Source organism: Aulostomus chinensis, chromosome 4, assembly GCF_037954235.1.
Source record: "Aulostomus chinensis isolate RoL2024-O1b breed Wild chromosome 4, RoL_Achi_v1.0, whole genome shotgun sequence".
In the NCBI taxonomy this organism is placed as follows: Eukaryota; Metazoa; Chordata; class Actinopteri; order Syngnathiformes; family Aulostomidae; genus Aulostomus; species Aulostomus chinensis.
The window spans coordinates 10017599-10040247 of NC_141323.1; the positions used below are offsets into that span (position 1 = coordinate 10017599).

Consider the following 22649-nt stretch of genomic DNA (forward strand, 5'->3'; position numbering starts at 1 on the left):
AATCACTGGACACACACACACACACACACACACACACACACACACACACACACAGCTGTGTTCTCGTCTGCTGGATACAAACAAAACAACTTCTGAGTCGCCTATTTTTTTCCCCTACATGAGAAATTCTACTTCCTGTCATCCATCATCAGGAGAACAAACCCGCAGTTTCCGGGCCAGCATCAGGAACAGGCAGTGTTCTCCCCACTGGAGGCTGCTGTTCTAGCTTACGCGGGGTGGAACCCTGCACGCCGCTACGTTCAACAGCTTCACCTGGAGTTTTTTTTCTAGCCGGCGCCACCGCAGCTCAGATCTCAGCTTTGGGAGGAGTTTTGGTGCTGCAGCAGAAACACAACACTGACCTCTGACCTCTGATTCGTTCCTCCTGTGTGGAGTTTTGTGCTAAAAATATGATTGGAATCTTGAGAGAAACCTGAAAAGAAGCAGTCTGAGAATTCACATCGTAGACACACACGATTATTCGTAAATAACACATAAAACATGCTGGTACTGCACTGTACTTCGGAGTATTTCTACATCTTCCCTGTCAACTTTTCACGCGGCATCAAATATTTTCCTGTCACGTTTCATCTCCTCGCTGGTCGGCTTGTTTCCTGCTGTAAAAGTCTTGGTGTAAAGAATTAAATGGGAAATTTAAAACCCAGAGCCGCTCATATTGGCTTCCCACCGCAAAATGAACACAAGCACAAGTTAATATTCGTCCCTGCTCTCTCACCTGTCCTCTCCAACTAAAGAGCCTCCTCTTCTCACCAAATGTGGAACAAATTCTCACGCTCCTCACGGTTCCCGCTGTCTGCTCTCCCACCCGTGTTTACAAGCTACTCGTGGCGCCCGGTTCCGCGGCGCCGCGTGGTTTCACACCAGCTTCTCCACCTAGCAGAGTGCCACTCCAACTGAAAATGAGCTGAAGGTTTAAGAGGGAAAATGGGAGGCCAAAGCTTTCAGTCGGAATGATGGTTCAGAATCTGTTCCAGCCTGAGTGCAACTCTTGACTCAAGATATTTGGGAATGATTTAGCATGGAAAATTATGCCGCTCAGGATGATTTCTGCTCCCACAAAAAGGCATAAATACGGCAGCATGAATGGTGAAACGCTGCCATTTCCAGCCTTAAAACGGTGCTAAACTGCCACCTCCCCTCTCTGCTTCTTTCTTTTTTAAAACCCCTGTTTCACTTTCGTCATGCTTTCACTCTTGCCCGAAAACGTCTTTCTCCGCTCCGTGGCCGCCCTGATGCGTTTGCAGCGAAGCTTGGCGTTAACAGCAGTTGAGTTCACTTCAAATATTTGATGGAAAAGCACTTGGAGATCAGTCGGTTGCTGTCTGGAAAGCTGGGTCGAGCTCGGTTTGGAGAGATACGGGTTTTAGAGGATAGATATCAATATTTGTTTTTGAAATGAGGCGGCAAATATTCAATACGTTGCCCAGACAGAGAAATTTAATCAGTTTAATCCCTTCAAAGGTCACACAGAAGAGTTTTAGTGATGCCAAGATAAATTTATTTCACCCAAAATTCTAACTTTTGGTCTCTTATCCTTTCTGGGAGGAACAGAATTCAATATGGAGTCGTTCATATCATCCAAGTACGAGAGCAGCCCATCTCTACGAGCCCGGCGAGGAGAAGCAGGCGACCTTCTTCTTCTTTGGTGTCACTGGCAAACGACTCCACGATCATCACGATCATCACAAGAAAAGCAATGCTGCTCTTTGATAGGTTCATTTTCTTTAACCCTAAAGGGGTCACGCCAAATAAATCATGCCAGAACATCAAATCCAACCGTGACTGCAGTGACAACATTGGTGCACCGTCACGCCGGAGGCCCCACCTGCTGCTTCCCACTTGGACTTTACAGTGATTTCACTGTCACGGATCTGTCAAAGTAACGCCGAAGCAACGACATCACGGTGCAAATATGCAAACAGCATCAATTCCCGCTTTGTCACATCTTTCCCACATGATGGCGAGCAGACAACCTTTGAGACGGACCTTTTCTCAATGGAGTTCAGCTTTGATCAGCTGCTGGAAGTTTGCTGCGTCCTCGACGACGACGCCCGACTTCTCCAACGTGGCGAAATTGGGGCCAAAAATAAATAAATCTCAGATTCCTGTGATTTTGAGCAAGAAAGTCAACTTTGACTCTTGCTCGCAGGGGGCGGAGCTTGTCCGACAACATGGTGGAGTTCTGCGCTACCTCATGCTGTGAGGAGACGGCTTCACCCGCCAGCAGACGGCAATCAGTGGTGTGTTGTGTCTGCGTCCTTGAGAAATAACCCTGAAGCGAGTGTGTGTTTGTCAGTTGTTGGCATTGACGTCCTGTTTGGCAGCTTTCTCTGTCACACACACACACACACACACACACACACACACACACACACACACGCTAATGAGATGCGGCTTTAGCTCCCGTGGAGCCGCACACATGCTATTTCCCATCTACAGCCATCCAGAGGCGTTGATCACACTCGCATTTCCATTTCAAACCGCTGTAACATTCACAAGACCTTGAACCGGCACCGATTACACAACCCAGAATCCCCGAACGGCTTTACAAACGTGGCCGTTTCATTATTTTCATGCCGATCACCCTTCAAAATCTAAATGTCGCTGCTGGATTGAACAGATGCAGCAGGAGCAGCGGGGGGGCAGGACCGGGTTCATTAGCATGACAATGACTTCAATCAAGTTTTCTGGAGTTATTATATGTACAGCAGGGACGTCAGACGAGACGATGCTTCAGTTGAAAGTCGTCCTGCTGTGACATCGCCACCTTTGACCGGAGTCGGCGTGTCGCAGCAGGACGAGGGAGCCTGGATGGAGTCTGGTGGCACCGAGCAGGAAGGAATCCTTTCATATTGGAAAGTTGCTGGATTGGAGCCATTTCCTCTTTTCAAAATGGAATTCATTAGTGTGGACGGAGCGTGTTTACTTTACTAGCTGGGAGTTTCAGAGTGGGGGGGGCATCAGATTAAGGAGGAGGAGAAAATAGAAAATGACGACACATGGTGGGAATTCTCCCAAAAAGAAGATGAGAAAATGCGCGAGAAACTGAGAGGAAGGGTGAAAAAATTGAGACCATATAGAGAGGAAGTGGTGACGAGAAGAGGTTAGAAGATGTCACAGGGGAGGAGAAACTGGAGTAAAACAGGCGATGAAATGAGAACAAAAGGTTAAGTGAAAGAGGAGAAAAAGGACGCTGGGAGACGGTGTTTCTGGCAGCGGCCGATTCCATTACTGGCAAAATAAACTGATACCATATGACTAATCACCTCATAGCTCCAGCAGGAACCTCGATCACAGCAAATACTGCAGAGGAGAAGGAGAGCAGGAGAGGAAGACAAAGAGATGGAGGGAGAGAAAGAGAAGAGAGGAGAGGCGAGAAGGGGGGGGGGGGTTCGTTCCAGACAAACACACCTCCAGGAAATACCTCACGATCCGAGGAATTGCAACAACACACGACAGGAAGTAACAGCTGGATTCGCAGCAGCTTCTCCTGCTACACACAACGAGACGCAGAACCGGGAGAACCGATCCGTAAACTCCCTCGGCCCGGGCCGACCCCCAGGAGTGGGGGTGGTCGTCGCGGCATAAACAAGTCCACGTGAGAGGGATTCATCCTGTTTTCATTTCACGTTTTCACTCAGGTTTTAGAAAATCTGCAAAAACAAGAGCTCATCATCATTCAGTGTTTTATCTAATCAAGTACAACAACACAAGTACATAGTACACAAAAAGTACTACCACAGCAGCCGCGACTCAGTGCTTCCAGCAGCTACCAGTCGAGGAAAATGCTGAAAATCCAACATTCCTTCCATTCCCACCAACGTGAATCATAAAGTTTGAAGTTCGTGAAAGATTCATCTTGTGCGCTAAAAACAACGCAGTACTAGAAAAGTACAATTACTACATTCTAGGTTATTAACTGAAGTTAGGAAGATGCTTCTGCGTTTCTCCACTGTTTTTGTTCAGAAGTATCCAAACAAGAGAAGCCTGATTCATCAGCTCCAGTTCAAGGCTGCATGTTGCACCGGGTTCATTTCAACCTGGACCCCTCCACCAGAATCCTGCTCCAGTCCCTCTTATGTGGCTTCAGTTTGCTCCTCCAGGCTTGTGGGAGTCCAGACGGAGAGCGGATGTTTGTCCAGGCACAGAAACTCTGATGGGATCTGCCGATTACGAGGGAGGTGGAATGTGAGCGTAACCCACGAGTTTGGGTCGCTAACAGCCTTCAAAGAGGCTTCTATTCACTGAGAGATGGATGGGAATTACAGGAAGAACATTCACAGATCCCAGGGAAGAGCCCGGAATTTCCTCCAACCTTCCCCCAACTCTGCTCCAACCTTTCCGTCTGTCACTGCCAATTACTGCTGAGAGGTCGATATGACACTCAGAGAAAAACACTCCAAAACAATCAGCTGGTCTAAACAGCTGATGTAGACAGAAGTGTGTGTGCGTGTGTGCGTGTGTGCGTGTGCGTGTGTGTGCGTGTGCGTGTTTGGTCAGGGACAAATCTGACGTTAGAAGCAGCAATGTCACAGTAAATGGTACGGCGATAACTTCAGACAACTAGACGGAACAAAAGCAGACAAGTCGAGACGGAAGAAGAGGAACAGAAGTTCAGAATGCAGTGAAAATGCAAAATATTAATTTCAGCGAGTCTGAGGAAGAGCATCTCTGCTCGATACGCACAATAAATGCACAATAAAACCCTTCAGCAGGGCGCCCTGGCGTGCAGGTCTTCATTTCTCTTCAAAATACAGCATAAATCAACAAAAACACAAAAAACAAGTACTAAAAACACAGAGTTCACCGCAGTACACAAGCAACAGTTGGGATCTCATCAATAGTTGGTTTCATTTGTGATCCAAGACGGTGAAACACGACGATCCTTAAAGGCCCAGGGCCTGGAAAAGTCTGATTCTTACTTAATCAGAGGTCGCGAGAGAGCAGGCGGCCGGGGTTCAAGAACACGTTACACAAATAAGAAAAAGCCGCATTCTGGAATGAGCGACAACAAAATATAACCGGCAACTTTCTTGGACTGTTTGTTTCTGCGTATTCAGGTGTTTCTGCTAAAACTGCTAAGCAAGCTGGGCTACGTCATCACCAACGCCTCAAACATGAAATGGAACAGTCGTGCACAAATGTTGCAGAAATGGATTTATGCTTGTAGAGGATATCTCGTCCCACTGTGTCGCATTTAACAAAACCTTTATCATTTCCCAGTCGGCACAAGTTTTGATTTGCTAACCTCTGTGTTTGAACATCCAATGGAGAAACGCATCTGCGCTCCTCGCCTCCTCTTTTTGGGAGCAGTTTTGCATCGGTGTGGAATTGTTCAGGGAATCTTTCTAGGAAGAGGAGGTCACAGGAGGGAGGGGACGGAAGAAGGAGCGAGAGAGAGAGAGAGAGAAAGAGAAGGGGGTGGGGGGGGGATCACGGAGGGTCACACGGGCAACACGCCAGCGCACAGGAAATGAAGTACATGAAAACACACAGCAGCCTGATCTAAAACCACCACTTTCAAACTAAATATAAAAGATAGGAGCAGAAAAGCCAACACACGCAGCTGCTGGAAGTCGAACTGAGGGCTGCACGTAGGCCAAACACATAAACACCAGCCAAGACACACACTTTGATGGTTGTCATGTGACCATGATGCATTCAAGATGACTCAGAAACCAGAAACACAGAAGCAAGTAATCAGGGTCTGAGGTCACCATGAGCCCAAACCTAAACACGGAGAACGTTCCAGGGCTCAGCCACGGCTTTCTAATTACCAGGACTCCAAGAGGTCGCCGGGGTCAAAGCCGGCGCTGGATTTACAACCCTCGGTAGTTTTAGCTCCCGACTCGTCGTTGCATTCACCAAAAAAATGTCCGGTATGGAGTTTCTGATGAGTTGACAAATACAAATGAGCAAATCAGAGAGCAGCGTAGGAAGAAGTCAGAAAACCTGGAAATACGTGAGTGTACTTCAACGTCTGATTGAAGTCACCTGCACAGGTACGCAGGATTTTGTTGTACTCAAGTTACTTGATTGGACAACGACCTGGTCGCATTTTCTACCCTACACTGGAGAGCCAATGAGAACATTTCCTTCAAACTGGTTAATTTGTAAACTTTAGTCTGATTTGTTTCGTGTGTGTGTGTGTGTGTGTGTGTGTGTGTGTGTTCCCTTTATGCAGACAAACGGGCAAACATGAGTGAGAGGAGTGCCTGGCTCACCTGAGCAGGCCTCTGTCCTCCAACACCGTTAACTTTGATTAAACCCAAGAACCAAGAACACTAAATCAAGATTAAATGAAGTAAAAGAACACGGAGGAGTACTGGTGTTACTGCTGGTATGAGCTCAGGAGGGAGGGTGGCCATCTAACAATCACAAGGTCACCAGTTCAATCCTACACCCCCCCCCCCCCCCCACACACACACACACACACTCCATCGAAGTGACACCTTGAACCCCTGATTGCTCCTTGTACAGCCGCCTGAGTCATCAGTCTGGATCTCTGTCCAACTCCAACTGGACGCTGGTTCTAACCCTAACCCTACCAAACAGGAAATGGAAACTCTTAATTCAAGCGAGCGACCAGGCGTCTCTGCCACCGTCTTCATCTGCGACAGACCGACAGGCTCACAAGAACAACTGAGCCAGCTGAAACGCGAGAGCGCGTACTGCAGTTGCAGCCAGCGCGCTGACCGTTCCCAGGAACAGAACCAGACCAGATCCTGGAGCAGGAATATTCATGTACCTTTGCTTCCAACTTCAGAAAAACAGAAGTAACGCCACTGCAGTACTGCAGGTGCCAGCTGATTAGCGCTAACATGCGAGTGCTTCATCTGTAATCAGTGGTGATTACAGCCGGGCCATTAACCCTGACATGTTGATTGCATGACAACAGCAACAAAAGGCCTCATAGACGTTCCTTTTTTGAGCATTCCTGTGGACTATTTTTATCTTTGCAAGCTGGAAAACAGAACCGACACAGGAACTTTCTCCTGCAGCCAGAAATAGACAATGAGGTGGAAATAAGTGAGCACAGTGGGATTTGGAGTGGCAAGTGGGAGAAAAGATTTGTGGTTTTTAGTTTCCTGTGGTAGAGATGAGAGGTCGAACTGGAGCCCTCAGCGCGCGCACACACACACACACACACACACACACCTTTCATTATTTCTGAGTCAATCGTTGTTCAAGCAGCAGATATTCATTAGTGTCCCTCAAGCGTTTGTGCAGCCGTCCTCCAACTGTCTTCCCCTGAGTGCCAGAACGCCACACACACCTCAACAAGAGTGTCAAAGGGACGCCGACGCCGTGCCAAGATGGAGGATGAGGGTGCGATCACACTCCGCCGGACCTCGTCTGCCACGGCGCGGATGCAATCGGCTGTTTGTCGCCTCCATCGGAAGCATCAGCGAGCGGGGGAGAAGGCGTCAATGGCAGCGATTTGCTCGCGTCACACTTGACCACACGTGCTGTGGCGTACACGTGCAGGACTGTTGACGCGGGCTCATTCAGCCATGATTCACCCTCGTGATGGTGGGCCAAGTCTCGTAGTACAAAACGCTGCTGGAGTTGCAGTTGATCTCCCAAACGTTACCTGAAACTGCCTCTGCACTGCTTGTGTGTAACACCCTGAAGCAGCGACACGCCAAGTTGTTAAAAAAAACCCGCCTGGCGCCTGAGCCTCACTGTCCCCCGCCACCAGGGACGGTCCTGACCCAGGATGATGGATCGCTGCGAACCAGCAGCTTGGATGCGCTTACGGGTTCATCACGAGAACTTCTCTGTTCATGCCAGTGTGAAACTCCAGCCGTGTTTCTCTCGCTTAGACGTCTCTCCGGATACGCCGCCAACACAGAGGACAGCTGCCGCCACAAAGGTGAATAGAGGGGGAGTGGGTGTGGTGCAGGTCCCCAGCGAGTTTACGTCCCGCAGCACTGACGCAGGTTGTTTACACCAGGAGGGACGTCGCGACTGACTCCTGCTGCCAAATTGATCCCTCCAGGTAAACAGACCCTCAGCACCCCCCCCCCCACCTGCTGTCTGGGTTTGATGACGACCTCACAGGGACACCCCAGCACATCCACGCCCTGCCTCACTTACAAGGTTCTTCATTTGAAGGTTTGACGTTGAATTAAACTCTCTTTCTTTAACAAGACCAAGGGTTCTCAAAGTGGGGGTCAGGACCCCATCAGGGGACAGCAAGATGCCGACGAGGGGGCCGTGAAATTATGAAAACAGCCTCACATGTTCCTAGAAAAATGACAAAAAAAACTGCAGTTATATTTTGGGTCCATGAATTTGTTTCCTTCTTCATCCTTCCTTTATTTCTCAAATGAATTGATGAAGACAAATGGAGAATTTACGGCCCTACACGTGTGCGCCGACCTCCACATGGGGGAGGTTCGGTGGCAGAATTTAGGTAAAGAGGTCAAACATTAACTCAAGTAAACCTCAGTCAACAAAAAACTCTTTTTTTGGAGACGAGGTCAGGAAACCTCTGATCCTCTACCTGCTGCAGCCGGCTCAGCAAACACCTGTGGTCAAGGGCGCGACACACCTGCTCCGGTCGCAACAGCAAACACAACCTTCGGACGCCCAGCACACACGCACACACAACACACGCAGATAAAAGCTCCCACACATTCGCCTCAGACGTCTCGCTGGCTTCCTTCAGTTCCGCTGCAGAGAATCGAAACCTAACCAGATCCTCCGGTTGGTTAGCCGTCAGCCTCCATTAGCTCCAGGCTAAGCATACATGGCCGGCTCTTTCTACATTTTTAGTCACAAAGGAATGAGTACTCAAAAGGCAAAAAACAAAAACATTTCTGGGCAAAAACAGGCCGGTCGAGTTTGGGGCGTTCTGACCACAGTTCAGGCTTCCGTCACGTTTCCTGCCCGTGAGGACAGTCTGCTGCGTCGCTCCACGACGGTTGACATTATTCTCTACATGTGAACGTCTGCTTGTTTGGAGGAAGCTGAGTGAGACATGCAGAGTCCACCAGTGTCCTCTGAAGAGACGGGAATGTTTCGTGGCGGCGGGAACCAAACCAGGCCGGTTGTTGATTTGTCTGGAAAACTCAACGTCTGCAGCGATCGCGCGTCGCCAAGGCCGTAATTTGTGGAACTTCTAATGTAAATAGTCGAGTTTTTTTTTTTTTTTTTAAACAATCGCTGGCCTCATTTCTTCCACGTTACAAAGCAGGAGAGGAAAAAAACATCCCGTCACATTGATGGAAGTCGGTTTTTCATCATCACACTTTCAGGAGATTCCCAAGTGAACAATGTCTGCAGGCCTCTGAACCATCAGGCGACGTTTATTTCACCCAAGACGTCTTTTATTTCTTCAAAACGACTCTTCTCTCTCTCTCTCTCACACACACACACGCACACACACACGTTCATGATGATGGATATTTCTCCGCTGAATTAAATGTAGGAAGTGTGCAGTTGCATTTAGCGACCTGGCGACGAGCTCGCCGCCTCTCTCTGGTAATGCGGGGTCACGTCAGTCAGTCTGTCGGCAGCTTTGAGATGTCGCTCTCCAAAACGACAGAGTAATTATGAAATGAATAAAAGGCTGCCGCTCGCCTGGTAAAGAACAAGAAAAGAGACGCAAAGACAAAAAAAGAGAGAGAGAGAGAGAGAGAGAGACCGGGGGTGGAGAGCTACAATGGTCCTCCGTCTAATGATTCACGCCGGCGTTTTCTATTTCCATTAAATTCAATACAATGCCTTTAATTGCTTGCTTTTCAAGTCTATTATGTGGGCTTATTAGAGGGGCACTGAGGGTTCATTATACAGGAAGATGAGTGTGTGTCCCACTGGTGTTACTGGAGTGGTGTTCTTCATGTTCAACCTGCTCAAATATCACACCCCCACGCTTCCCTGACTCAAAACAAAAGCTTCCTTGTTTTAAAAGTTCCCGACTCTCCTGCATCTCACATAACCAGCGGCGAAAACCCCTCAACCTCCGACAGCAGCCACCAGCGAGGGAGGCAGAGCTTCTGCAAAAAATCATGACACGCCATGTTGCTGCAGCTTGTGTTGTCATTGCATCACTCAAGTGTTCTCTTGCATCACGCCAAGATGCACAGTACGGTCCTGACGCTAAACAGGCTCGCTCCTCACAGGCCTCGTCACGTTGAAGGGGACTTCATTTCCAGTTCAAAGGTTCGTGGATCTGCTGTGCCCGGCTTGTTTGTGTGCAGGATGCCGCAAAAACTCGTGGATAAATTTTGATTAAAAAAAAAATAGAACAGAAGAAACGATTAAAAGAACACGTCAACTGACTGTCCTGACAGGGACGTTAGGGAGCTCAAACCCACAGAGAAGGCGAATAGTCACTTAGCTTAGCCCAATGACTGGTAGTAGGTGGGAAGTGTTAGCATCAGCTAGCTCAGGTCCAGGATAGTTAGCTTAACCCAGTGGCTGGTAGTGGGTGGGAAGTGTTAGCATCAGCTAGCTCAGGTCCAGGCTAGTTAGCTTAGCCCAATGACTGGTGGTGGGTGGGAAGTGTTAGCATCAGCTAGCTCAGGTCCAGGATGCTGGTGTGTCCAGCAGGAATCCTCCTCCTCCTCATCATCATCAGTAGCAGCAGTCGCTCTTCTAGTCCTCAACAAACATTTGGTTCTGTTGACCCAAGTTCCAGTGGAGCTTTGGAGGTGCTGCGTCAAATCACTGCTCCCAGTCAGGAAAGTAGTTCCGGCTACGTGTCTGATTCTACCACTTCAATGTCTCCTCATGTTAAACTGGTATTCATCACCAAGGTTACACAACCCTCCTGATATTAATGCAGGCAGAGACGGAGCTACGCTAACACTTCCCACCCACTACCAGTCATTGTGCTAAGCTACAATGGACAATAAAACCAAAAGTTGACGCGTAAATAGACGGTTAGAGAGTATATAGGTTTTCTTTCAAAAACGGCTGACTGGACGAAGCAGGCCGGACCACCGAAGTAGTCCAGCCTGCTTCCTCCAGTCAGCTGGGCGTGATGACGGCGGTGGGCGGACAGGAAAGACGTGATAGAGCTTAGAGAAACGAGCAGAAAGGTCAGCAATCAGACAACTCGTCATTAGCAGCCTCGCTACGACAACAGCAGCATAATGAGATCAACACATTACAGCTGGACACACACACACACACACACACACACACACACACACACACACACACACACACACACAGACCTAAAAAGATGTTAAACCGGCTCTTGAAGTGTGTCGCTGCCTCTCAGGGATTCAAATGAGCTCCAACTGCATCTTTCTGTGTGTTTTCAGTGATTGATGCAATCCACGAGTCGCTCACGTTGGCCGGAGGTGTTCACACCTGTCTGGCTGTTGAACTACAATCAAGCCACCTGGAACTGATCAGTCTGCTCTGACAGAGAACTGGTGGCCGACGTGTCTGGACAGTTTAGCTGCTGTTAGCCTCAAGCTAAACATACGTGGCTGGATCGTCCTGCATTCTTGAGTTACAGAGAAGTAACGCATTAGTGGAAAAAAAACGCATCTTTGTGAGCTGAATACTCCAGTTAGTGAGTACTTGAAAGGCAAAATACACTGTTCTGGCTTCCTTTCAGAACCTTAAACCAGCAAAGGTTTGTGCTTGAAAGAGACCGAAGCGATTAGCGAGTTATCAGAGGGGCTGTCAGTTTTTTTCACTGATTAGCTCGCGCAGCTTCAGATGTTCCACTGAGTGTCTCCCCCTGGTTCACCCTAAAAGAGCAACATCTGACAGGAAACTCCCGCACTTCCCCGCCAACTTGATCACTCAGTTCAGAGGACTTGGAGCAACAAAATTGTCTTCAGAAAATATCTGTTTTTCGAAGAGGAATTCTGTACAGTGGCAAGTGTCTCACTGCACACAGACACCTGCAACCTTGGAAAAGTCCTCTGCTGCACAGAAAGAGGCGTGTTTGATGTTTCCCAAAACACTTTTTAATTCACTAACAAGACAAAAAAAAGATGAAAAGCAATGCTGAGGAAGAGAGAAGACGCCTGAGGACTTGTAGAGTTTGCTGTTGTTCGACTCCAGCGTTCGGCGTGTCCTCATTACTATGTTACAGAGACGTGCAGGAGGAAAAAGAAAACACCGCCGAGACGAGCGTGGAATCAAAGGTGCCGCAAGCAGCAAAGAAGAGGATGAAGACCCGCCGATGTCACGGCTGAAGCACCATCGCCACTTTCCCACAAGTTGAAACTCACATGTTTGCGTGAGACGATCTGACGTGCAACATGCCTTGTTTGGTTTTAATGAACATGCATGTCCAGTCCACAGAGGGAATCACGCTAACATGGAAGCACAACAGGAAACTGCCTCACCACAACAAAATACGCTCCCCCCCACATGAAGAGGACGAGGATTTATGACCCGGCTAAATAAACATCAAGAGGGATGCTTTCAGAAATGGAGGAGACCCTCATCAATCACAGGAAACACACAAATATGCACATTACACAATATCGCCTCACACACACACACACTAATAACAGCCAAACTGCATTAATCCCGGGCACCGAGTGTGTGAATGTCCGTGTGAACATCCATGTGACTCTGCGTTCATGCTCCCCGCTGCTGACCTCTGACCTCTGAGGACAAGCGGTCTCTTCCTGTGGTACATGGCGACAACATGGAGGAATCCTGGTCTGAGAAATCGTCTCCCTGCCAAGTTATCAGCCGTAATTTAATTTCAGGCTTCACAGATGTTTTATTCAGCCGAGCGGAGACACGGCTAAGAACAGGCACATGGTTCCAATCCAGACGGAACACGCGAGGAGACGCTGGACGTGCACCGCTAGGAGGGATTAGCTGTGTAATAACGCGTCCAAAAGAGCCAAACAAACACTGTCTGGGAGGTCTTAGCCATCTGTTTCCAGACGTGTGAACATGGCGCGGCCAGCGATGGCGAGCTCAGCACCCGATCAGCTGCCAAAACGCTTCCAGATTGAGAAAATGGCTCCAAATATGCCTGAAAGTGTCAACCGTGCAGCACTTGTCGTTACCGTGACGACCGTCTGTTTGACACTCACACATCAGAGCCAGGAAACATGTCGCACACCACTGCACAGGTTCAGATGGGTGCGATGCGATGTTGTACACCATACAACCCCCCCCCCGCCGCCGTGCCCGTTAATGACGGTTGATGGAGTCTCACGCACCGCTCTATTTGGCCTACTCGTTCAGCGTGTGACAGCTGTGGCGATATGTTGCTCGCCGTTCACGTTGAGGAGAGGGACGGGCGCTGCTGCCGTCAGGGGTACGGGTCCATTCAGCGGCGGCCTTTTGACTTTGATACCGAGTCCAGATTCTTGAGGATCTGGGGTTCAGGGCGCAGCCGCCCAAAAACCACCACCGAACACTGCGACGTCGTTCCAACAAGGCCGCTCGCACACATCAGGCCGTTGCTTCAAGACGGAGCTTTGAGATCAATGAAGCAGGATCATTTTGCCGTCAGCCGGCCTCAGGAGCTCTCATCCGCATCATCGACTGTATGAACACAAACAAAGAGTCCGACAGCGGCAGAGTCACTCGGCCACATTCCTCCCAAACAGGTTTGTTTGGGAGGAATGTGGCCGAGGATCCGCCGGGCTCGCTCGCCAGATCGGGCCTTTGGTAACACTAACGTTCCTCTATGAAAACTCAGGGGGCGGAGCTCTGCTGGGTGCAGGCAAACAAATTCAATACTGTTGTTATCGATCGCGCTGATAGGAAGAAAACACGCCCGGCAGCGCAGGAGCGAGGTCGTGCCGTAGAACATCTGGTCCCTAGTCTCAGAGTTGACGGGCGATTGCTACAATGCCTGACAGAACTCATGTTCTCCCTCCTGCGGTTCTTCTGTGTGACTCCAGAATGCAGAAAGATCCGGCTACGTATATTTAGCTTGATGCTAATGGAGACTGAGCTAACAACAGCAAAACTCTCCACAGAAAATGTGCGTTTGCACCTCCGTCATCCGGTAAAATCCACGTCTCCTCTATCTGCAGTTTGATTTGAGCTAAAAACTAACGAGAAGGTCTCTGGTCCGGCACTACCGCGAACCAGCAACAAACTGGGACTGTTGGTTTTGTGGGTTACTGAGCGTGGGACTGGATGAGGAAGACATGGATGATACCGGATGAGAGAGACAGAGAGAGAGTTTTGCTGTTGTTAGCTGTCAGTCTCCACTAGCTAGATATACGTGGCTGGCTCCCTCTGCATTCTGGAGTCCCACAGAAGTTAAAAACAACATACTTGCAAGCTCAAGGCTCCTACTTTTATAAATACCTGAGAAGTAGAAGAACCTGGGGGTGAAATATTGTTTATGGAGGCCTACAAGTCGTAGCTGGGAGATGCTATGATCCAGTTTGTGTCAAATAGCCAGAAATGTCTGGTTCCTTCCGTTGAGTTTCCGACATATTCCCACTCCCTCCCATACAGTCACACTCATTTCCATTCATTGACACGGCAAGATTCCAACTCCGTTACAAAAAGAAAAAACAAATCTCGGAGCTGAACCACTCCCAAAGGAAAAGCACCACCAACTCTGGGGATCCTGCAACCTCAAAAGCTACCAATAAAATCATTCATGGCTTAAAGAGCATCTGTGCAACCTCTGGACGCCTCAACTCCCACATTTCCATGTCAAAAGACAGAACTTTGAGGTTTCTCATCATCAAACTGGACCTTCCGTCGCAAGATTGAAGTGCAAATCTTCCAGAGAAACTTTCAAAATGCAGCGAGCCAAGACCGCCTGGTTGCTTTAAGAACACATTTAGGTGACATTGGTGGAGACCGCGGATTGACAGCTGCGACTAATTTCATCAGTCATGCTGACACACGGACGCTGAGCCTGCAAGTCCAGGATTTCGGCAGTTTTCACTCCTGCTGGACGTCTTCCAAGGGCTCCCATTCCAAATCTATTTAAGAACACCTGAAACTCTACCTGGAGTAAATGTGCAGCGCCAAGCGTCCCTCCGCTGATTGCAGCAAATGAAGCATGAACTCCTCCATCAGCCTTGAGCCTGCATGACTGAGCTGGAATCACAGCAGACACAACAAGCTGAGTCTAAACACAGCGGCGTAATCACCACGACCAGTGTTTTCACAGCTCCGGAGCTCCAGGTGCAGTGGAGGCTCTCCTCCCTCCCCAGGCTAAATTACCTCGCCGTCCTGGAACAGAGGCTCCAAGCCCAACAGCACTGAGATTCTGAAAGATCTGGAGAACTGAACATGAGATGGAGTGTGTTTTAATAACCTTTGGAGCCGATGATGTGACTTGGACTCTGGGCCTCAGATCAATACTTCCATTAGAGAACAGCCATTTCTACCACAGCACACCATTATCATGGATATCCCGCTGATTTTTTGCATTCTTCCCCTGTATTCTTTCTTGCTGGTGTAAATCCATTGAGGGATTATGGCTGCTGAGGTAGATGTGACTTTAATAAACGGAAGAAGTCAGCCCAGTCTGGAGCACATCCTCGCTCAACAGGATCAGCCCTCTCGCTGGGGCTCCAGATGTTCTGGCCCCGCAAACACATTCCACCGTGCGCCTCGTGCCAGACTCCGTTTAAAAAGCCTCAGATTTTTATTTCCTCACATCTCAGCCTTTAGTTACACCTCGGAAGCACCTATGGACACCTGGGACGAGTCATTACAACCCAGCGCTTAATTCGGCACACATATAAAACTTCACACTGTACTTAAATAAAAGTTTGGCCTTTTTAAATTGTGTAGTACATCCGCCGTGTCGGACTTCAAATCTCTTCAAATGCAGCCCGCATTCACGCCGGAGTGAAAGCTTGGATGCCCAACACCCAGCAGCCCCTCACAGGTTCAACACCAGCCCGCATTTTTGTTACACAACACAATTACAATGCAGTAAAAAGAAACCAGGGTCTAAAACCTGACGTTTTACAAGCGGAGATTTGCATGGCGTCCAGAAAACACGGGGGAACGGCACCTTCCAATCCGCATGACTCTGTAACATTCCCGGTGAAGCCCGGGAAGCTCGTGGAGGAGAACCTGGATGTTTGTCATGGAAGTTCAGAGAGAACGGCGAATACAGAAGTAGCAGCTTACCTCCGAGACCCGCCTCGCTGTCCACGCGTGGGCTCGCTCTATAATCCCCAAAGACAGCACAAATAAAAGTGACACGGTTCGCTCCAAAGTTCCCAAATTTACATCCTGGTGTGGAGGGGGGGAGCGGCTCCGGACAGGTCACGTAAAGGTGCGCGGGAGTCACCGCCGAAGTTCGGTTCAACAAGATTCCCACGACAAACAAGTTTTCAGACAATTCTCGGTCCTTCCCCACGCCCCGGAACCCGGTCAACTACATGCCCGGCTCAGGTGTAACACATGACCCCGCCAGCCCACGCGTAACATCCAGTTCCAGCACCGGGAGCAGGTCTATTCTCGACCCAGCAAAGTGCGCACGTCCACCGGCTCTTCCGACTGGAGCTCCGCCGTCACACAACTGGTGAGAATGGGGATGAGGGTGTCTCCTCCTCCTCCTCTTCCTCCAACACTTCACTCCCAACGCCTGGAGGCTCAATCACGTCCAGCAAGCTCGCTGAACATACCGTGGCTGGCACCGGAAGTACGACGCGTTCCCTTTCAAAATAAAAGCAATGGTTTGAGGACTGGCCTTAATTTTATTATTAGGGCCTGAGCCTGAAGGTGCTTCAGGCGAGGACCCTATTATGTTTTTATTATTATTATTTTTAGCTCTCGTGTTCATAACTAGTAACAAGTCTGTTTTGTGACTGTTAGGTGTAAATATATTCAACATTACCAACGTTTCTCATGTTGTGGGCCACCAAGTTGAATCTCCTCCCCCGCCGGAGGTGGCGGTGCTCACCAGGCACCGGAGACATGTTTACATCCACATTGTGACACTTTCCAAAAACTTTTAAACTAAAAAAAAAAAAAAAAATCAGATCCTTAAAGTACGACCGCATAAGTAGCTTAAGATTATAGAATATAATATTGCCTGTTGCATTCACTTGAGGAAAAAGTATGTTATATAATATATAATATTATAATACATTTCTCCCATCCAGTCAGAAAAACAGAGATTAAAGTCAAATGATATTCAGGAGGAACCGGGGGAAGTTCTCAGGCGAAAGCCCTCATTCCTCTGTTATACTGCAAGTTTTTGACGAAGAAAAAGTAGAATCTCTCGTACCCAGTGACGAAAAATGTCCCCTGTCACTGTATGCTACTACACCTTATAGTTGTTATAATGACAGTTTGTGTTTTAATGCATGACTGTAAAAGCAGATGCTGCCGTTCCCAAATATATTTACAGTGTGAAAATACATCGCAAACACGGTCTTGAACCGAGTCACTCAGGGAAGCCACGCAGACGTCTGTTGTTGTCAGCAGCGCTACACCTACCGAAAGCACACCTTTATTCTGAAATATGTTATTGTTTAATATATCTGTTAATTTTGTTTATCACAGCGCTCGATTTTATTTTGAAATTCATACCAGGAACACACCGTTTCCGTTTTGTCCTTCTTGACGTGCATATTAAACCGGTTCACATGGAAGAAAACCAACTCCCCTCAACAAACACCCATCTAAAATGATTAAATGGTGAATGATGACACACAAGCAAAGACGTGAACCAGGAGGGCGGCGTCGCCCTCTGACGGACGCTGCAGGCCCGACCTGCTGCAGCTGGAGATTTGAATAGATTATTGAAAGTTTGATTTACATTCATAGTAACCTCGTTAGACTCCCCAGACAGACTCGTGTCCCGCGAGTACTTTTCTGTTTCTCTCCCCAGATTGCAGTAAATCTTCAGAGAGGCCTGGGAGAGCGGTCCCGCTGTCAGACCCACTTAAGCGTGCAGTCGCCCCTGCTGCTAATTCGAGGGCTTGGCGGGCCACAATGGAGGCTTTGTTGCTGGAGAATTCGTCTGAGAAGTAATCCTTGACACTGGGCCATTCAGGGGCCTAACCTTTTGTTTCGTAAGTCTCCCGAATGTTACAGTAGGCATCGCTGCGCTGCGGCGACCTCAAGAGCGGCAGGAATGATCAGTGTAGAGAGCCGTGGGCGGATGTGGGCATGTGTGTGTCTGGGAAGGTCAAGGGTCACGAAGATGGAGTCTGGAGAGAAACACATATGTCCGATCCTGGAGGAGCTCTGGCGGTTAGTCTGGGGGCGTTGGTTGACGGTGCAAATAAACGTTAAATACTCGTTAAATGAGCCCAGGAAAGGTACGTGGACGGTTCTCGTCCTACCAAACCCGACGGCCATAAAGTCAGGGGTGGAGTTCTGTTTGAAGCGGCTCCATCCAGGGAAGCTGTGACGTTTCACAGCCTCGGTGTAACTCAGACCAGGGGTTCCATCTCTCAGCCGTGAGCGGACTTTTATATGGAGGCAACAAGTCACAGCTCACGGCCTCAGAACGGCTGAACATGAGGGAATAATCAGCGTCCACGGATGCATGAAACCTTGAGAGAACCTACCTGAAGGAACGCATCGACTCTTATGGGCTGAAAGGAGTTCTTTTCTCTGAATCACCAAAAAACATCTTTATGAATTCAAGACCCTTAATAGTAAAGAGCTGGAATGTAAATTACACCCTCGAGTTGAAGTATCGCTGCCAGGCTCCAATAAAAGACTGTGTCTGACTGAAATAAACTCCTCCGCATGCGCCCACCTGTGGTTGTGATCCAGTCTCTGGTGTACACGTCAACAAGAACACACACACACACACACACACACAGAGTGTGTGAGTGTCACCATGTGTCAATCATGTTCCACTGATAGACTCATTAACTGGCTGGATGACTGTATGACTGACAGGCTGATCATTCTGACTGGCAGATGATCTTTCTGCTCATTTGATCAGTTAATCATCTACTGTCTGGTGTGTGTGTGTGTGTGTGTGTGTCATTGATTGTATCTGCGCTTGAATGAACAGGACGTGTGTGTTTACAGCGACTCCTCAAACAAAGCTCAGGCAAACACTGAAACATGTTTGTGAAGGTCTGACGCTGCATTTTACTTTGGAGTTCGGAAAAAAACACGCACACACACGCACGCGCGCACGCACACTCGTTCCCTGTGTGGATATAAGCGAGGCTTGTTTGAGGATACTCTCTGTGCAAGTTTGTTTAAGATCTCACTTTCAAAAGTATCTGCGCGGCAGCCAGCGCAGCGCGGCGGGATCGTGGAAACTCAATTCAGCATTTTTTTTGTTCGATTGCTTTGTTAAATAAATCATCTCTTTTCTTCACAATTCTGACAACTTTTCTTTTGCAAAAATCAAGTCATTGCTGAACAAACTCGAAGCAAAGGGAGCCACCACGATGTCGCGCCAGGAGTTGTGGTCACGAGATCTTGAGTTGGTCCCTCTGGCCCTGGCGGTCTGGTGTTTGGAGCCGGACATGAGCATGTGGAGGGGATGGACCAATGAAATGAGACCGCTGTGGTAGCAACTTGGCCATAGAACAACCCTTCCAGCAGCAGGGGTGAGGAAATCAATCATACCCTCCATCCCCCCTTCAGAGAGGCTCGAGGTCTTCAGGATCCAGGACCCACACTGTCATCCGGACCACCTCCAACAGTCCCAGAGCAGGACTGTGGCCGCTCTGAAGGGTTTCCCTCAAGGGTTTCCAGAGATATCATATATATGTTCAGGGGCAGAGACCTTGACCTTTGACCCCTAGAACCCTTTCAGTTCATCCCGGACGCCAGCAGACATTTAAACAAAGCTGAGCGTGTGGTCCAGGAAACATGGATGGAGGGGGAAGCCGAAGAGGGACTGTGGGTGGCATCTGCTGCATGGAGGCATGAAAACACGCACGCGGGATTAACCCGCAACTCCAAACTGGCATGGAGAAGCGTCAGGTGATCTGTCGGGGGGAGGGTCCGTCCCCTCTGACCCCGTTCAGGATCAGCAGCGGTCCAGGTTCAAGAGCAGGACTTGTTTTGAAGTAGCTTGAGCTGCTTGACTGTGTAAACACGTCGCGTTCTGTGAGCTCTCATTTGCCGTCTGGTTTTGTTGTTTCTTTGGATTCTTTTTCTTTGTCTCCCTCCCTCACACATGCCGCCTTTCTGCCCTGGCTGAAAGCCTGATGTTGACCTCTGACCTCTGACACCGTGTGTCTGGTGGCCTTTCCACATGCCAGCGTGTCTGACAGTCGTCTGTGGCCAACACATTCCTGCTGGCTGCATCTGTGGCTGCTGTCATCGCTGCAGGACGGCTGGACGGAGCAGGAGGAGGTAAAAGAGCCCGTCGGAGCGTCGTGGGCTTGGCCACAGTTTTAAATGGACGGCGGCAGAACATGAATGTTCCTGACTCCGGTTTATCCTTAAAACACCACCAGCTCCGCAGGCACCATCTCAGTGTTCTGTTGACACGGTGGAGAAGCTTTGTCAAGAGTGGGATTTGAACCCACGCCTCCACTTCGAGACCAGAAGCCCCGTTACTGAGGAAGGAGTCCCACATTGAGTCGGGCTCCTTAGACCACTCGGCCATCCTGACACGCTGGTACCAATGCTGGGTACTCCACGTTCCCAAGGCTGCGCCGCTCCAGAACCAACATGTCCGATCTCATGATCTGATTTCTTCCAGACAGCTCAAACTCTGATGTTGTTGTTCTGTGAGCGGGAGGAATGAGGACAGCAGCTGCTACCGCAGATTCATCACAATCTGCCCGCTGACAACCGAGGAAAATGAAAATCAATTGAAAACGGTGGAACTGCGATTGATAAAGTCCAGAAGAAAGCAGGTGCGATGTCAGGATGGCCGAGTGGTCTAAGGCGCCAGACTCAAGGCGGTACTCCTTCCTCCGTAACGGGGCTTCTGGTCTCCAAGTGGAGGCGTGGGTTCAAATCCCACTCCTGACAAACACTTTAAACTTCGCTATTTCAAATAAATTCAAGAGTACAAACAGCATTCATCATCCTGAGTGATCACAATCAATACACACTTGATCAGTGACGCCTGACTGACTCTTTTTAATTTGAATCATCTTTCATCAAATGTGTTTGTGATGTTTGAGGATAAACGCACAGCGGCGGCTGAACCTCGTCGCTCCACCGATCAGACACGTCATTCGTCCTCTCATGCGTTCATGCCGGCATGAATGCATGAATGGGAATGTGAGCCTATTTTTGTCAGCGCTGAAAGAGACATCTAAACACCCTCTTATGACACTGCCCACAGGTGTGTGTGTGTGTGTGTGTGTGTGTGTGTGTGTGTGTGTGTGTGTGAGAGAGAGAGATGTCAGACGTGAATGATTTATGAGTATGTAAATCAACTGTTGAAGGACGGTGAAGAGCAATGCTGCACACACACACACACACACACACACACACACACACACACACACACACAGCTGAAACTCAGGTTGGTGTCCATTTTAAATGTGCAGTAAAATCAGCTGTTTGTCAAAGCCCCAAAACTCTTCAATATCGGAATAAAATGTTTATGAAGCGGTGCAGGAACGAATGCTGAAACATGGAAATACGTCCGGTCTGGTCCGGTCCAGTCTGGTCTGGTCTGGTCTGGTCTGGTCCTGTCTGGTCCGGTTCCATTGTCTTCAACTGGATGGGTTGTAAAAGAAGTGGATGTCACTTGATGATTTGAGAAGTGATTCCAAAACTGCATTTTTGCTAGAAGCCAGCAGGGGGCGGAATATAACCAATTCTGTACAAAAGTCTGTGAGTTGTAAATACTTGCAGTTTGAGTTCATGGCCTCAGTTGCTAGTTTCAAGTCTCCTTCAGTACAGCATGATGCTCATTCTGTAAGTGCTGGTCTCACTCAGAGAACATAGGAGGCTAACGCAGGCTAGCAGGAGTGTAGGGCTCTCGTCCCTCGCACCACAAGCTCACCAACAAGAAGAGGAGGTACAAAGACACACACAACTCTCTGAATGTCAGCCTGTTGCCTGCATGTTGCGGTGATGAAACAGCACAAAGACTTTAAGAATCCTACACATTTAAAACAAGTTAAATGTGGATAAATCCCAGGCGCGGGGAAGGCCATGTGAAGAGGCAGTGAACAGCTGCCGCACAGACATCCTGAGAAAATCAACAGCTTGAGGATTTAGTTCCAACTCCGATTAAAAAAAAGAGAAGATCGATTGAAGAGTCAGGATATAACAGCATTCTACATTACACATCCAGTTGATAATGAAACAAGAGGTTTGTTTTATCCTGAACGTACGTTTGAATTACGACAGCATCTCATGATGGAGAGAAACGAGAGAAGAAGTAGAACACAAGAAATAAACAACAGCACTCAGGAGAGGAAGTGTGCGTCAGGCCTTAGTGAAGATGAACCGAGTAAAAGCACTGGGCAGAATCAGAGGCGCCGGCGGCGAGTGACACATTTACCTCTTAACCTGCATTAAAAGCACCTGAATACAAGCAGCAGACACCAGCATCAGTCAGCAGCATCAGGCCTCCCGCGCGAGCCCCCGCACACCGACGGACTTCCAACCTTGCGATGTTTTATTGAAGAAAATTGCCCATAATTTTAATTTTTAGTCCGTCTCTGCCAGATGAAAAGGCGTCAGTGTGGCCTTTATCAGTGTGAATTATTCAGAACATCCCCTGACAGAGGGAGCAGAGGAGCCACGCACACACCTGTCATCCATCTCGCTGAATATGAACAAATCACCCC

The 22649-nt window shown here is 48.8% G+C and overlaps 1 protein-coding gene and 1 non-coding gene across 3 annotated transcripts in view; one reads left to right on the forward strand and one right to left on the reverse strand.

Annotated features, from left to right (window-relative positions):
* The window catches only part of plxnb2a.1 (plexin b2a, tandem duplicate 1), a 119142-nt gene extending 102591 nt beyond the window's left edge, over window positions 1-16551 (reverse strand). Inside the window, exon 1 of one of the 2 annotated variants that reach the window (XM_086201682.1) lies at window positions 16084-16551. The gene's annotated coding sequence lies outside the window, so the exon portion shown is untranslated. Of the gene's footprint in view, window positions 1-14944; window positions 15003-16083 lie in introns of those variants that run through there. The other variant, XM_086201683.1, reaches the window with a different exon arrangement.
* Window positions 16552-20757: 4206 nt separating this feature from the next.
* On the forward strand, window positions 20758-20868 carry trnal-caa (transfer RNA leucine (anticodon CAA)). Its single transcript has 2 exons — window positions 20758-20795; window positions 20823-20868. It is a non-coding gene; the product is annotated as a tRNA-Leu (tRNA).
* Window positions 20869-22649: the final 1781 nt, after the last annotated feature.